The following is a 16,868-nucleotide window of genomic DNA, read 5'->3' as shown; positions in this document are numbered from 1 at the left end:
ATGCATATTAACATCAAGATCCACTGCCATGGAATAAAATTTTCTTGGGGAAAGAGAGTAGGATTTCTATTTTATAAGCCTTTGCATATCCCTGGCAGAATGCTATACACCAACTAGGCACATAAATGGATGCTTAACAGATGCTAATAATGAGGATGACCTGAGGTGAACCCACTAGGCAATGTTATGTCTATGCTTTATGATATCCTTACATACTAGGACACAATAACATGGTCACAGAAGATCAGGAGAATACAAGGACAAGAATCAAGACTATCAGAGAAGACATGGAAGTTGATGGTATGTAAGGAAACAAGAGGAGGACATGGGTGCTGTCAGGAATAGTCCCCTTGATTGATTAAACATTGGCCTTGACTAGAAGAGGGTAAAAAAGAAAACAGTGTAGAAAGTTTAGCTTAATTCATCCCACAAAGAAGAATCAAACATTTATATGTCAATAAGGGAGGCTTGAAGCACAGAGGATAAGAACATTATCTTTGCTTTATGAAACGATGACATTGTGAATTGCTCAAGGTGGAGTCTACTACTCTCATTTTTGGATTTTTAGTTTCATCTGAGATCTTATTGGCATAAGGCACAGCCAGTGAGGAAACATTCTGTATCAGTGCAGGTCAGCATCTTCTCTGCCACTAATTGAGTTGCTTGGGGGAGTTGAGAGATTAAGTGATTTGTTGAGTCCTACTGACCCTAGGTGTCAGATATAGGATTTTAACAAGGGTCTTCCTGACTCTGGGGCCATCTCATTATCCACTGTACCCTGTTGCCTCTCTCTTCCTAAATTAGTCAATTATGGGCAAATGTGAGTAGAGGCAAGAACCTTGGGCAGGGATTCAGGAGACTGGAGTTCTAGCATCCCATTAACAACTCTTAACCTCAGTTTCCTCATTTGTAAAGTGAATGATTAGGTCTAGATGATGCCTAATTGCCCTTCCACCACTCCATGCCTTAGTGTATGACACAAAATAGGCACAATAATTAATAATAGGTACATATTTGTTAAATCAAATTCAGATTTACTGAAAAGAGATAAGGAATAGAAATCTGTTTCCTTCTGATTTCTACTTCCCCCTCCCCCAAGGGTTATGCAGTTCAGACCTGTCATATTATCAGAACTGGGAAAATTCTATTATGAAAACTCTCTCCACAGGTGCAAATCAGTAACTCATCTTTAACTCAGAGCCTTAGGGAACTACCTGGGACAGGGAAAAGTAAAATGACCTACCCAGAGTCACACAGTCTGTCCATGTCAAAGGACTGAAACCCAGGTATCCCTGACCCTAAGGCTAGTCCTCTAACCATTCTGCCATGTTACCTCCTTATGGGTTCAGAACAATTAATTAATAATTAATTTTCTAGGAAGTGAGTAAATTGCACTAAGCTTATAAACCTGCCCATAGTGCATACTTGATTATCTAATTACTACATTTGACCTGAAACAAATGCAATATCATTCCTTCATAAATATACCCTAAGTACAGAAAACAGTTGAACAGGCACCTAGATAAATGCAGTGGAACATCAATGCCAGATATGCTGATAATGAGAAAAACTCTATACAAGGGGCTGGCAGGGATCCAGAAACGGGTAGTGGAAGTGAGAGGGAAAAACTACTAATAGGTGTCATTATTGGGCCAGCAAAGAGCGATTTGCTTCCAAAGGCAGTGCAGGTGAGGACCCCATTTAACCATGGCCAACACAAACTTCCCCTCATCAAACCAAAAGAAATATCACAGCTGTGTCCAAAGTCACAAACACTGATATCCTGAAGTTTACATAGCTATTTGTTTTTATTTTAGGAAACAGCATCCAGTTTGTCAGGAAGAAAAAAGAAAACAGGAAGAAAATAACTCTTTCTTTAAACACCAACCTCCCCGCCTCCTTTGGAACTGGATGAGGAGGAAGCAGGAAGATAGAATCTTAGAATGGTAGAACTGAAAAGAACCTAAGCAATCATCTATTCTGATTTCTTCCTTTGACCAACGAAAAATTGAGGCCTAAAGAGGTGGTCACTTGTCTAAGGTCTCCCAGCTGATTATACTGCCAGATAGAGCTAGGATTCCTGAGTCCTAGTCAAGTGGGCCTTCCAACAGTTCATATTAACACTTTCTCCCTCTTAATCCTCATACCTCAAGCTTCATCTCCTCCATCCTCCCACAACCACAGGGTTGAGGGATGCATTACAGGCAGGGAGATGCAAATAAAGAGCACATCAAGTCAAAGCTGCTTTTTGCTTTTAAAGGAGACTGCCTTAAATTCCATTCACATATATCATGTCTTTTTTCCGTGGCTGGCTCAGATCAGTGAGGATAATTAGACTAACTCTCTGGTGGCAGGGCAGGTGGTAGATGAATGGCTAGAAAATTACACACTTTGCTTCTATGCTGCCAGAAATCCCTGTTTTCCTATTTCTGATGTTGTTCTGTTCGGGGAGAAGGAGAAGGGGGAGGCCTGCTTTTCAAAAAACCAAGTTTAAATAGAGTCACACAAAATCTTTACAGAACTAATAGTATCACTTGAGCAGAGCCAATAAATTCCAGAGTCTTATTGAATAAAAACACTGAGTTAAAATATGGAATATCAATATAACTGGTCAGGGACTAAGCATGAGGGGTAGGAAATTAATTATATATGGATTGTCATATATATTATATAGATATAGGAATATACTCATTCCTAGCAAAAATGGTATACACACTTTTCTTAGACTGCTCTCCAAGATCTTCCTCCTCTGTCCCTAGTCTACCTTTCCAGTCATATCTTATGTTATTCCCTTTCATGTAAGACTATGTTCCAACCATATTGAATGATTCATCATTACCTGGACTGACCTCACCTTTTCTCACCTCAACACCTCTACTATGTAATTCGCTGTGCCTAGAATGCACTTTTCTTCTCATCTTCTTACCCCCACTCCCCTGTGCTTTGTTTTTTTTTTTTTACTATTAGCATTCTCTCCCAAACTCAGCAATTCTGCACATGTTCAGAGTTGTAACTGAAAATTCTGGTATCCGGAGCAAATTCAGAGGATGGAGTGGGGAGAGACAGATAATCTAGGATACCTTGGTGATAGCATACTTCACCATGACCAATGATCCCATACATCCTGTATGGAACAGGTCCCTGCCTAAGTGGTATATGAGCCATCTGTCCTAGCCAGGTTTATGAATACCATTGTGGTAGTAGATATAGAGAGGAGAGAGAAAGCCCAAGACACCAAGTCTATATTATCCCCACTAATATTAAAATGCTCCATGTATGCACATTTCCAGCCAAGGAATATGCAGGTCACTATTCAAGTAGAATGACACCAGTTGAGGAAGGCAGGCTAGTGAAATGGTATTTGATGGTGATAAGTCTCTTGGTGAAAGATGATAATGCCTTGGCCCCTGAGAGGTGTAGTTTTCATCCACCTATTGCATTATATTGCTGCCTTCTCCCTTGGAATCTGAACTCCCTAAAAGAAGGGACTGTCTAGCTTTTTCTATTTATAGCCTCAGTGCTTAGCACAGTGCTTGGCACCTAACAAGCAGGCAGTCAGTGCAAACCCCTTTAGTCATTCACCAACATCATGTTGTTAGTCATTGATTCCATGTCATCCAGTGCAATTGAAATGGGGGAAGGAGGTGTCAGAGGGCAGTGTCTTTGGGCAAAGCCCTAGTTATCCCATGCTGATTATAATTCTCTAGGGTGATGGGTTGGGAAGGAACAGAGATGTACATCAAAAGCAAATTTATTTTTAAACATTGATCCATAAAATATTCATTTAAAATGAAGAATTAACAACTAACAAATCAATCAAAAACATTTTCACATGCCCACCAAACGTCAGACACTATGATGGGCACTGGAGATACAAAAATAAAAGTTAAACAATATCTGTTATGAAGGAGGTTATATTCCACCATTGAAAGTAATATGTATGTGTGTATACATATATACATTCAAATGTATAGAAACAAAAGATTTGTATCTATTTTGTATTTGCCTATATATATATATATATATATACATAGGCAAATACAAAATCAATACAAAGATATTGTGTGTATATAGAAGAATACACACACAGGATATATATATATGTGTGAGTATATATATATATACACATAGGCAAATAGAAAAGGATTATATACATATATACACATATACTACAAGATTTTATACATATGTACACATATATGTTTGAGTGTATATATATATATACATATATATGCAAATATGAAATAGAAAGAGATTGGGGAGACAGCACTAGAGAACTGGTAAAGATTGCAATAATATTTCGTATTTCTTCTTCCTGGCAGACCTGCACAACATAAGGCCCATGGGCCCTATGTTGTTCAGGCCTGCTGTAGAGAAAGCTATTAGCTAAGCACAAATAAGGGACAGGTCAAACTACAGCTCCTCTCCTTTTTCTACCCTCCTAAATCACATTCTGCTTGCATTTCCTCACCTATTCTTTCTGTAACACACACACACATACATATATAGTGAATTTATAGTGGGACAGGGATGAGAATGCACAGAATGGCAGGCAGGAGAGAAATGGACACATGGATTGAAGCCCAGATCCACATGCTACTTTCTGGAGGGTCATAGGGACAGTAGGTACCAAGTCTATGACTTCATTAGAATAAGGAACTCCCAGTGAGGAAACACCCATTCTCTGCAGAGCATCTGTTCTGCAGTTTATAGTCTTAGAGTTAATTGTCAAGGAAACTGAGAGGTTAAATGATTTTGCCCAGTATCATACAGCTACTATATACCAGAGAGAGAACTTGAATCCAGGTTCTTGCTTCTGAATCTGAGGCCTTCTCTCTATTTACTGCATTTTGCTGCCTCTATTATAATGCAATAAAACAGGTGGCCAGGGAACCCATGTTCACCTTGCTTCACATTGTAAATAATTCAATACTTCCTTCTACTCTATTTTAGCCACCTGCAACAACAATGTAGTTACATTCCCTTAATTTTCTGCCTTTCAAAAGCTCGTCAACACCAGGCTCTCCATGCTGAGTTATACCTTTATATCTCCCTTTATTATTGTGAGCAAGTGATTGCTACCTGTCCCTTAAGGGTTTGAAGACAAAAATGAAATGGTGTTTACACATGTGGATCCTCTGACTGCTGCTCAATATTGCAGATTCAGGCAAAATTCAGTTTTTCCTCTATAAAACTATGTTGAAGTATTTAGTTTAGTACCTAAAATAATGAGTCAGACAAAAGGACCTGAAGAGCTAGAAACTTTGGTAGCTGTATCACTAATTCAGAACACTACAAGTAGAAAGGACTTAAGCAATCATTTATTCCAATGACTTCATGTTGAAGTTGAGGAATAAGCCCCATGTTCTGACTCTGGGCATTTTCTCTCAATATCCCCCATGCCTCGAACACTCTCCTTCCTCATCTCTGCCTTCTGACTTCACTGGCTTCCTTCATTTCCAGCTAAAATTTCACCTTCTGCTGGAAAGCATCCTGACTCCTTAATTCTAGTGCCTTTCTTCGATTGATTATCTCCAATTTATCTGGTATATAAGCTTGTTTAAACATAATTATTTTCGTGTTATCTCCCCATTAGGTCAGGAGCTTCTTCAGAGCAAGGGCTGTCATTTGTCTTTCTTTGTATCCCCAGTGTTTAGCAAAGTCTCAGGCACCTATTAGATGCTTAATAAATGTTTAGCGATTGATTGACTTATTGACTAGGCTATGTTTGTTCCTTGTTCAATGTCACAGAACTAGTTAGTGATAAAGCCAAGAGGCAGTAGATATGTACTCGTATAATTTGAACAGATCTTGAATTGTCCCTCACTTTGGGAAATTTCATTAATTTGTTAACTCCTATTGTGGAAAATTTGTCCATCAATGCACCCATCAGTCACGTATAACACTCAGTTTAGCACCAGCAGAGAAAGCCACATCAGCCACATATAACTCAATTTGGTAACCACCCAATGTCACATAATTCAAATAATTCACTCTCATTCTGATATTCAAAGAAAAATTATTGGCCACTACAATCCTCAAATGCTAACTCCTCACTTCTCTTTGCATTGTCATGTAAAGGTATTTCCAATATGGCACACTTTCTTCTATTTATGACCAATTCAGTGTGTGTTTTTCTAGAGCAAAAGATAAGCATCCTTGCTAAATTTCTAATGTGGCCTTGAAATGAAAAATTCAGTGTCTTTTGTATTTCAGCTGCTTCATCTGACACTGATGGGGGCATATTAAGCCAATGTATAGGTTACAAGATAGAGCATTTGGGGCCAAGTGATTAGAGTAGAGAAATAGCTTTCTGTAGATTTCTCTAGTCTCATTAGAACTTCCTTTGAGTGGAAGAGTATATCCCTGCAACTTTGATGGGAAGGTAGAAGAAAGCATGAAATGTAAACAATAAGTACCACGGGCTCTCTAACTTTAAGAAAGAACTGGAAACCAAGCATCACAGAGACGGAAGGCAAAGTAATGAGAGGCAATGGCAGAACAACTTTACTATCCTCTTATCTCTTAAGTCCTCTTCCTGTGCAGTGACATTACAAGTTTGCCATCTTTGGTAAACCTGAAGCCCTGGACCACAAGCTAATATAATGAATAAAGGAAACATAAGGTTAGAAAACAATATTTTGTGCACAATATAGACCATGCTATAATGGAAAGACATAGATATAAATGATATACAGTGGAAGAAATAGCTAACATAACTGCTGACAGAATCAGCATCCAAAAAGACATAAACAAGGTAGAATGATGAACCATATCTTCCCCATTCTCAATGATTTGTGATCTTATCAATATGCATGTTCCTTCCAATGTCCAGTGATATTGATTGCAAATCACCCCTGCCTGCTGATCCTCTCATTAAATCCCCCCATAAATTTGCCACAAAGGATCCACCACAACACATTTGTATCCTTCTTCATGTTCTCTTGATTTTTCATAGAAACCAATGGATCATTCATACTGTCCATTTAATCTGCCTCTGTCTCACTTTATGCCCTACCATCTTCTCTTTCAAACATGTATTTGTTTGAGGACTTCTCCTATATCATTGTTCCTATGTATTTCCTTGTTTACAATGTGTTTTAAAACTCTCAAGTTCATCATATATATGCCCATATCCATACATATCCATATATACATGTGTATCTATATATGTATTCAAATACACATTGAAGGATGAGGTTTAGAGGTTGCCTATTCATCATAGTCTAACTATTAGATATTTCTTATCCACTTAATTTTTCCCCATATGATTAGTTAAATCACATTTTTTTGTGTAATTATAGATCTTATTTAGGAAGCTCTGCAAGGTTCCAGGGCTTAATACATTTAGCACAACTAATGTGTATATGTGTATGTATGTATAATTATACATATGTATATATCTATGCATGCATGTATGTTTATGTATATATACATATGAGTATTCATGCATATAAGTATTTCAATAAATATACATGAATAATACATATATATGAGATTTATGAGAGATTAATTGGTTGACCATCCATCACAGTCTGGCCATTTATCTTTATCCATTTAGTTTTTTCCTATATGTAGTTAAGTCATACTCTTGAGTGATTATAGATCTAAATGTGAAATTTTTAGGGCTTAGTACAATCAACACAACTGATATAGTCAAGTTGAAAAGTGTTATTAATTACTTACTATATGCCAGGCACTGTACTAATCCTTGAGGATATAGAGAAAGGCAAAAACTATCCACGCCATCATGCAGCTCACATTTTAGTGGGAGAGACAATGGTCAAACAATTATGTACATACGAGATATATAGCAGTTAACTGAACATAATCTCAGAAGGAAGGTACTAGCATTAAGGGGGAATCAGGAAAGCTTTCTTGCAGAAGGTGGAATTTAAGCTAAAACTTGGAGGAAATCAGGAGGAAAAAATGAGAAGGGAGAAGACTTTAAGCATGAGATGGTGGAATGAGCACAGGATTTGTAGACAGTGAACCTGAGTTCCAATCTCAGCCCTGCCATTTACTACCTATTTAACCTTGGACAAATCACTTAATCTCTCTGGGCCTCAGTTATAAAAGGAAGAGGTATGAATAGACAGCCTCTAAAGTCCCTTCCAGCTCTAAATCTATGATCTGCAAACAGGAATATATGAAGGATAGTACAGGGGGAATACCTCTCCAACTTTTTAACCTATAACTCTTTCATGATGGTAGTGATCATCTTCAGGTAGCATCGATTCCCTTTCATTAATAATCAAAGTGTCCGCAAAAAAGTTTTCCATTATTTTATGTATTTCAAGAAATCATGAATAATTTTTATACATGCATGGAAGACATCTAAAACCTTGAAAGTGATGCTTTGTTCTATTAAAGATTTTTTTCTAAGTCAACAAGTACAGTGGGAACTTGCATTCTCTTTATCTTTCCATCAACTGTGTGATGGTAAAGATGTGATCTACTATGGAATATTGTTTATAAAACACTTTCTTTTTCCTCTATCACACTTATTGAGTGGGTAGATTATCATCATTAGCATTTTATATAAATAGGAAAGTAGGTATGCACATCAGTAGTTATTAATGATCTGTCACTTTTTAAAGTGATAATAAAGTAATATTTCCATGACTTGATATCTTTTGATTCTTTCCCACACTGAGAAATGATTCCTCAACACCTTCAAAACACCTATCACTTCCAGGATGTACCTCCTCTCTATATAGTTTCTTCAATTGCTTTTTTCTCATCTCTTCAAGAAGCACATCTAAGACTATTACGTCATTGTTCAAATATAGTTGGCCTACTGTCCTTGATGGTGAAAAGAACTTATTCTAATATCTTTACATATCTTTCCCACCTTTCATCTGTTTGTCATTCTCCTTCAAATTTCATTCTTAAATGTTGTACAGGACTAAGAGCCACTTTCCATATTTCTTTTTTTTATGAGATGTCATGGCCAAAAAATTAATCACCCAGTGGTCAGCCTACTAGAGATGATACTCTGTGGTTGGTCCTCAAAAAGCAGATATATCCTATTAACAAGACTGACTAAAGAATTGAATTTAATAGAAATAAATGTAAATCCCTGTGCTTGGATTTAATAAAATCAACTGTGCAAATATAGGATGAGAGATGCTTGACTGGACAAGCAAAAAATTTATCTGAAGGTCTGATTAAATTACAAACTCAATTAGAGTTATAAAATGACATGGAGGCTAAAAAACTAATGTAAACAAGTTTCATGAAGAAAGGTATGATGCCCAGAATAAAAGGAGATGATTGTTTTACTGTAATCTGATTTGTTCAGACCACATATGTAATTTTATTTTCATTTCTTGGTGCCATTTAGGATATTTAAAAAAAAAACCTAGATGTATATTAACAAACTGGATGAGTTAAAATCACAGCTCTGCTACTATTTGTATGGCCTTGGGCAAGTCACTTTTGCTCTCTTAGCCTCAGATTTCTTTTCTTGGGCTAATATAACTTTCTGGATGACAGATACCTTGGAAATGAGCTAACTCGATCAGTACCACTAGTGAAATAGAATGTATTATCAAAGGATCATAGATGATCTAGAGTTGGAAGTGTCCTTAGAGGTTATCTAGCACACTCCCTACATTTTACAGATGAGGAAACTGAGGCCCAAGGAGATTGGATAACTGGCCCAAGGTTATCCAGATAGTAAGAATATCAGAATTAGATTGGAACTATAGTCTAGACCAGTGGTGCCAAACTCAAATCCTGTTAGCCTCATATTGACTTAGAATACCACAAATTAACATAATCTATGTTGTTTTGTATTTTTTACTTATTTTATTAAAGATTTCTCAATTAGAACTTAATTTCATTTGGGCTGCACTTGGGAGTTTTGCTGTCAACTAGGCCCATGGGTTGTGAGTTTGACATTTCTGATAGACTTTAAAGAACTAGTTCAAGATCTTTGTCCATCTCCTTTGAGCCATCTCCTTTGAGATGATTTGTTTTTATCAAGGGAACTTTAATAATAATAACAATAAAAATAATATCAATAACAACAATAAAAATAAAAGTTTACATTTGCATTGTGCTTTACATACATTATTTCATTTGACCTTCACAATAACCCTAATAAGTATGCATAGGATTTATAGCCCCCAAGCATCTAAATTATTCTCTAATTCAAATTCCTCATTTTACAAATGAGAAAGATAAGGCTTAGGGACATTAAGTGACTTGTCTAAAGTGACACAAGTCTTCTGACCTCAAGTCCAGTGTGCTTTCTAATAAGTCATGCTGCTATTCCATGGTATTCATTGAGTTAGACTACTCTTGGGGATAGGAATGGGTGAGGAGAGGGTGAATATATCATGCAACTCACCTGGAAGAGTCATTGAATTGGTCCACTTATTGGGGATGGGGTGGGATAGTGGAAGAGATGACTATTCCTGGTCAGTTGAATGGAAAATCCATCTCTTTAGGGTTTAAGGCCTCATCTTTTATAACATTCTAGGACTAGAGCAGAAAAGGTCTAACAGCACTTAAGATAAATCTAGTGATAGGGTGCAGGATAGTTAGGGAAGAGTCTAGAGTCATAGAGACTGGTTAGAAGATCACAGCGATATTCTAAGTATGAAATGATAAGGCTGTAGATGATGTGGTAGATATGAAAATATAGAGGAAATAATGAAAATGAAAGGAATACTAGAGAAAGAATCAGTACAACTGGATGACTGGTCATACATAGGGAATGAAGGAATAAGACAGCAGAGAGGAACCCATGATCTTAAATCTGAGGTATTCTCAACAGAATACCAATCTTCTTATTCATTCTACCATGACCTAATGATCAACTGACCCCCAAATTGGTCTATTCTCCAATGACTGAATAAAAGATTGACCACTTGGGGATTTAGCTTGTATCTTTGTGTCTCTGGTGACTATAATCTGGATTTTTTTTTCTTGCTCCTTTTACCTCATGGGTACCTAAAAGTTAAATATCTTCCCTTGTGTTAGTTAAAATGTGCCAAACAAAGGGTTATTGATTTCAGAGTGTATTGGTCAATTAACTTCTTATGCAGAAATCTCTTAGTCCCAAAAAAAGTAATTAAAACAGACTGGGAAAAGAATGTATGGAGACAAAAACCAAATATCAAGGATTGACCTTTGTGAGGAATACTCCTAGTTAGAGAATGGGAAAAGAAAGAGGTTCCAGTAAAGAAGTGAAAAGAGAAGCATGTTAAAATTGTGTCAAAGAAAACCAAGGAAGGAATTTGGTGAAGTAGGAGGCAATCAACCATGTCAAAATTTGAAAATGTATGCAGGTTTAAAAATGCATAAGCATGGGGCAGCTAGGTGGTGCAGTGGATAGAGCACCGGCCCTGAAGTCAGGAGGACCTGAGTTCAAATCCGGCCTCAGACCAAACACTTGACACGTACTAGCTGTGTGACTTTAGGCAAGTCACTTAACCCAGATTGCCTAACAAAACAAAAAAAAATGCATAAGCATGATATCGTGATGTTAATTTGTTGTACATTTCTTTAGCATCACAAAATATATAATAATAAAATATTGTGTACAGGATCAATTGAGGAATGAACGTTTATTATATGCTTACCACATGCCAGGCATTGTTTAAAGTTTTAGACAAACAAAGAAAAGGTAGACACAATCCTTTCCCTTAAGCTTCCATTAGGAAGCTTAATGGGATAGACAACATGTCTATAAACAGGTATATTCAGAATAAATATAGAAAAGATAAAAGGTAACCTTCTGGATATTCACAACATACATCTCTTTGCCTGATATTTGTGAATGGAGAGCCATTGAATAGATAGTTTTTATGATATTTCAAGGAGTGTTGAATGATTTTGATGTATGAATGGGAGACTCTGCTGGAAAGGATCCTTTAAGATGGCATTTTGCTCTGCTGACTCAAATGCTTTTTCATAATCAATAAACGATATGCATAATGAGATCTTATACACATCTTTCTGCAAGTTATGAAATGGAAAAGACATGGTCTATTGCTGGAAGCCCACATATTTCCTACTAATACCCTCAACAATAATACCCATGAATCAAGGATTTAACATGATGCCATTAAAGATACATTTTTATAGGGAAGAATACGGATGACTGCAGGTAACCAACATGGTAGAAAGGGAGAGAGTAGAGCATTTGTATTTGGGCTCCCCCACTGCTCTTCTCTGCTGCCTAACAGGAAAGTGATAAACACAAAAAATTGACAATTACAGTTGAATGAAAAGCAGACACTTAAAAGCAATCTGCTGAGTTTTTAGGGACCATTTGGAAAAATTAATCTAAGAGTTCTGAAGAACATGTCAAAAGCTGAACTCATTCTTTCTTCCCTTTTTTCAGCCTATGCCCACAGCTACCAGGTTATTCTCCATGGTCTCATTACTCCTTACTCTCTGCCCAGTTGCCCATGTTACCTTTCCTATATCTAATCAATCCAGTCCTGCCAATACTTCCTCAGCATAGTCTCTAGACTAGAGGTTGTTAACTCAGAATTTGTGGACCCCCATGGAATCCTTGATAGATTTCTGAGGGTGCATATTTTTGGATGAGAAAAAAAATGCATCTTTATTTTTACTTATCTGTAACTGAAATTTAGCATTTCTTTTCATGATGAATGTAAGCAACAAACTACATTAAATAAGTACCTGTGACTTTATCATCAATAAAAATCATAGGTAATATTATGGTAATTTTATATCACAGTATAGTTGTTACAGATAACTCGAAAAACTTTTGTGCTCATCATGCCTTCAAAATTACTATAGTTATTAGACTTGTCATAGATATTACTATGTAACATTTTAAAATATTTTATAACTATATTTCAATATAAATGTTTTCTTTGTAATTCTATATATTTTATTTTATGCATTTAAAAGCATTATTCTGAGTAAATATCCATAGACTTCACCACACTGACATAGGGAACCATAGCAAAAAAATAATTAAGAACACCTACACTGAACTTTTTTTTTCTTCTTTATCTATTACTCTTTTCCAGAACCCTATTATCATGTTATTTGGTGACAATTTTGGTATTCTGGAAGCAAACATATAGTTCTAAGGAGCTTTTGAATATATCACAAAGAAACATTTTTATACAATAAAAGAATTTGTCAAAAAAGTAGGCAAATGTTCCCACAACTCCATCACAATATGTAAACAGCCTAATGCAAAAGAATGTTGATATGCTTATTTAATATTTCATTGCAAAAACATTTCTTTTTCCAATACGGATTTTCATGCAGCTATTTCTAGTTACAGTAATATAATTTGACAATGAGAGTTATTATAGAGCAATGCAATAACATGCTAAGGTTATAAACTGATAATTTCTGTAATTTTTCAAAGCAAAAAAATAATTATGATTATTTTTCTTAGTAATTACAAATGGTAATTATACTGGAAGTTAACATAAAAACTATAAACCAATAGATCAGAAATTATACTGTTGGTAGCCGACCAACAAAAGTTTCCACTTCCAGTAGTAACAGCCAATTTCAAAGGCTTTAGCAAATTCAATATGGATAACCACCTCCTTGCCAAATATACAAGAGAGATTACAAGGCATTTTTTAGGCACTGAAAATACGCTCCATTTAAATGTGTAAGTCAATTATATATACAATTACCTCGCTTTATGCACATTATAGATGCAGATCATCTAAGTCTTACTAAACTAGCTGAATAGATGCAAACTACCAAAATTAAGATATAAGGCCTCAGGCTACAAAGCCTTCAGAAACTTTCAGTGGCACAAGAAATAAGCCATGCTGACAAATCTTTCCCTTAAAACAACTTCTTTTAACAGGAATAGGTCAAAAATACATTTAACAAGCCCAGGGGTAGGCAACTGGAGTCTCGAGGCCATATATGGCCTTCTAGGTCCTTGGGAGCAGCCTTTTGACTGAGTCCAAGTCTAACAGAACAAATCCTTTTATTAAGGGGATTAGTTCTATGAAGTTTGTATTCAGTACAAAGGCAATATTTAAATATCTGAAAGATCTGTGAGTTTTGTTTTTCAGTATCGGGGAACTGCTGCTGTTGGAATTGTCTCCATCAATGTTGACTGCAATCCATGAATGACTTAGAATATAATTCCTAGAGTGTTACCCTAGGCACATAAGGGTTAAATGACTTATTAAGCTAACAAATGTAAGAGGCAAGATTTGAACCCAAGTCACACTGACTCCAAAATTATCCTTCTATTCAACTGTACCATGCTGCTTCTATGTCTCCCATTGTTTGGAAATCAACTAAAAAAATCTGTTCTTTTTCTACAAAAAATAAATTATGTAAATACATGACTAGCTCTACAGACATATCTCAGATATGAAAATATATCCTAAACATTAAAGTTTTAAGTACTGGAATGAGATTATTTTAGGACTTGAAGACACCGTGAGATCTGATTGTACATAAAACGTGAGCTAGATCAGATATGTGTATAATAGTCAAGAGCAGAGAAGGGACTCGTTCAGTCATTTTTTCAGTTATGTCCTACTCTTCATGGCCCCATTTGGAATTTTCTTGGCAAAGATACTGGAATTGTTTGTCATTTCCTTCTCCAGTTCATTTTACGGATGACGAAACTGAAACAAACAGGGTTAAATGACTTGTTCAGAGTCACATAGTTAGGAAGTGTGTGAGGCCAGACTCGAACTCACAAAGATGAGTCTTCCTGACTTCAGGCCTGTCTATCCACCACTATGCCACCTATCTGCCCTGGAGAAGAGACTTAACAAGAAGTAAATCAAAAGGCAATTTCAAGGTAGCAGATTAATAACAAGACCAGTTTAATCTACACAAATTCCGAATTTCATATGGTAAGATCCTTGAGCTCAGGAGTTTGGCATACTGATTTTTGTATTTCCCTCTACCACCAACATCCCAAAGGTAATATGCCTTATACAAAGGTAATAATTAACATAAATTCATTGAATAGATTAATAAATGAATGAAAAATGAACATGATTGGCTCTCACAAAAGAAGAAATCATTTATATACCTAAACCTCATTCAAGAGATACACTGTGGTGGATCAAAGGCTAGTGTTGGAGTGAGAATGACCTGGGTTCAAATCCTACCACTGACAAATTCTACCTGTGTGACCATGGGCAAGTCATTTAACTTATTAGTTCCCCAAGCAAATATAAATCCAGATGAGTTACTGAGATGCATCAATAGAAGGCCTTTCCACACAGGATCCACCATCAGTGAAATCACAGGTTGCTTCAAAACCCCATTCGGAAATATGCATTATGGCAGATATTAATTCTTGTCTCTCATCCACATAGTGAAACACACTTGGTCTTTTTCTCCCACTGTAACAGCTAGGCACTTAGTAAGCTCTTAAATGTTTGTTTAATGATTGATGGGTGCCATATTTACTCCACAACCCCAGCACCATCAGAGGCACAATAAAACTCCTCTATAACATCTTACGACTAAAGACAGCAGTCTCCCTAAAGGTAACCAATATAGTTATTAACACATGGTCACAGAAAGTGATTATTTCAAATCTGAACTATCTTTAATCTGCTCTTTCAAAGTTTTCACTCTCAAGGTGCTAAATTATCAGATACTTCAGAATGCCTATATAATGAAGTTGATATGAGGTACACAATAGATTATTCCAATTCCCCAGTGCCTAGTATAGTAATCAGCATGGAAAGGAAGAAGAAAGTGATCAAGCTTTTATTAAAAATGACTATGTACCAAGCACTGTGCTAAGTCCTTTGCAAATATGATCTCATTTTGATCCTCACAACAACCCTAGAAGGTGGGTGCTATTATTATCTCCATTTTACAGATGGGGAAACTGAGGCTGGTGGAGGTTTAAGTAACCTGCCTAAGGTTCCAAAGCAGGTAAATATTATAGGCCAAATTTGAACTTGTCTTCCTAACTCCTGGCCCAGTGCTCTGTCTACTGCACCAGCTACCTTTCTCTAAGCTCCTTAAGGCAGAGATGTCATTTTTAAAAGTTCCTCCCTTTTAAGTAGAAATGTCTTGGTTAATTTATATCTCAAATAAAAATAATCACCTTGGTTGGATTAGTTATTAAGTTTCAAATAGAAAGAACATGTGTGTGCATGTGTGTATATGTCTCATACATATACAGTACATTAAAATAAACATTTAGGTGCTTACTGTATGCCAAGAAGGTACTGTGCTAAGTATAGGGAATACAAGGGGGGTTTATAACCTAATAGAAGATAATAAAGGGAGGCTAAAAAATGGGGAAGGGAGGAGAGAGAAGGAAGGAGGTACTCAGGCCAGGGGCATGATGATGGAGTGGAATCCAAAATCCAAAGAGAGCAGCTAATTGGAAAGAAAGAAGTTACTGGACTTCTTTATATGGAGATTCTGGGAAGAGTTTTTTCTATGCCTTCTAGTCTTCCAATCAGAGGAGCAGAGGTTACATATTTATGTATACATTCCTAAGAAGGAAGGAAGCAAGCAATTAGTAAGTATCTACTAGATGCCAGGTTCTATGCTGTGGCTTACAAATATCTCACTTAATTCTCACAACAGCCCTAGGAGGTAGGTGCTATTATTACAGTTGAGAAAACTGAAGCAGACAGAGGTCAAGTGATTTGCACAAGGTCACATAGCTAGTAAGTTGTCTAAGGTTAAATTTGAACTAGGGTCTCCCTGATTCCAGGCGCTGCACTCTATCCCTCTGCCACCAACGTGCATTCTGTAGGCAGGTAATAAAGTGCTTGTTGCTTGAATGACGCTAAACTATCCACTGAACTAAAGGGAAGTCTAAAAGCCCCTACAACATTCAGCAGAGAAAATTTGGATGGAAGCTATTAGTCATCAGTCATCATCAGATGTTTACTCTACCT

Source organism: Vombatus ursinus, unplaced genomic scaffold (genome assembly GCF_900497805.2).
Source record: "Vombatus ursinus unplaced genomic scaffold, bare-nosed wombat genome assembly UNPS02000582.1, whole genome shotgun sequence".
Classification (NCBI taxonomy): domain Eukaryota; kingdom Metazoa; phylum Chordata; class Mammalia; order Diprotodontia; family Vombatidae; genus Vombatus; species Vombatus ursinus.
This window is presented reverse-complemented; position numbering follows the sequence as displayed.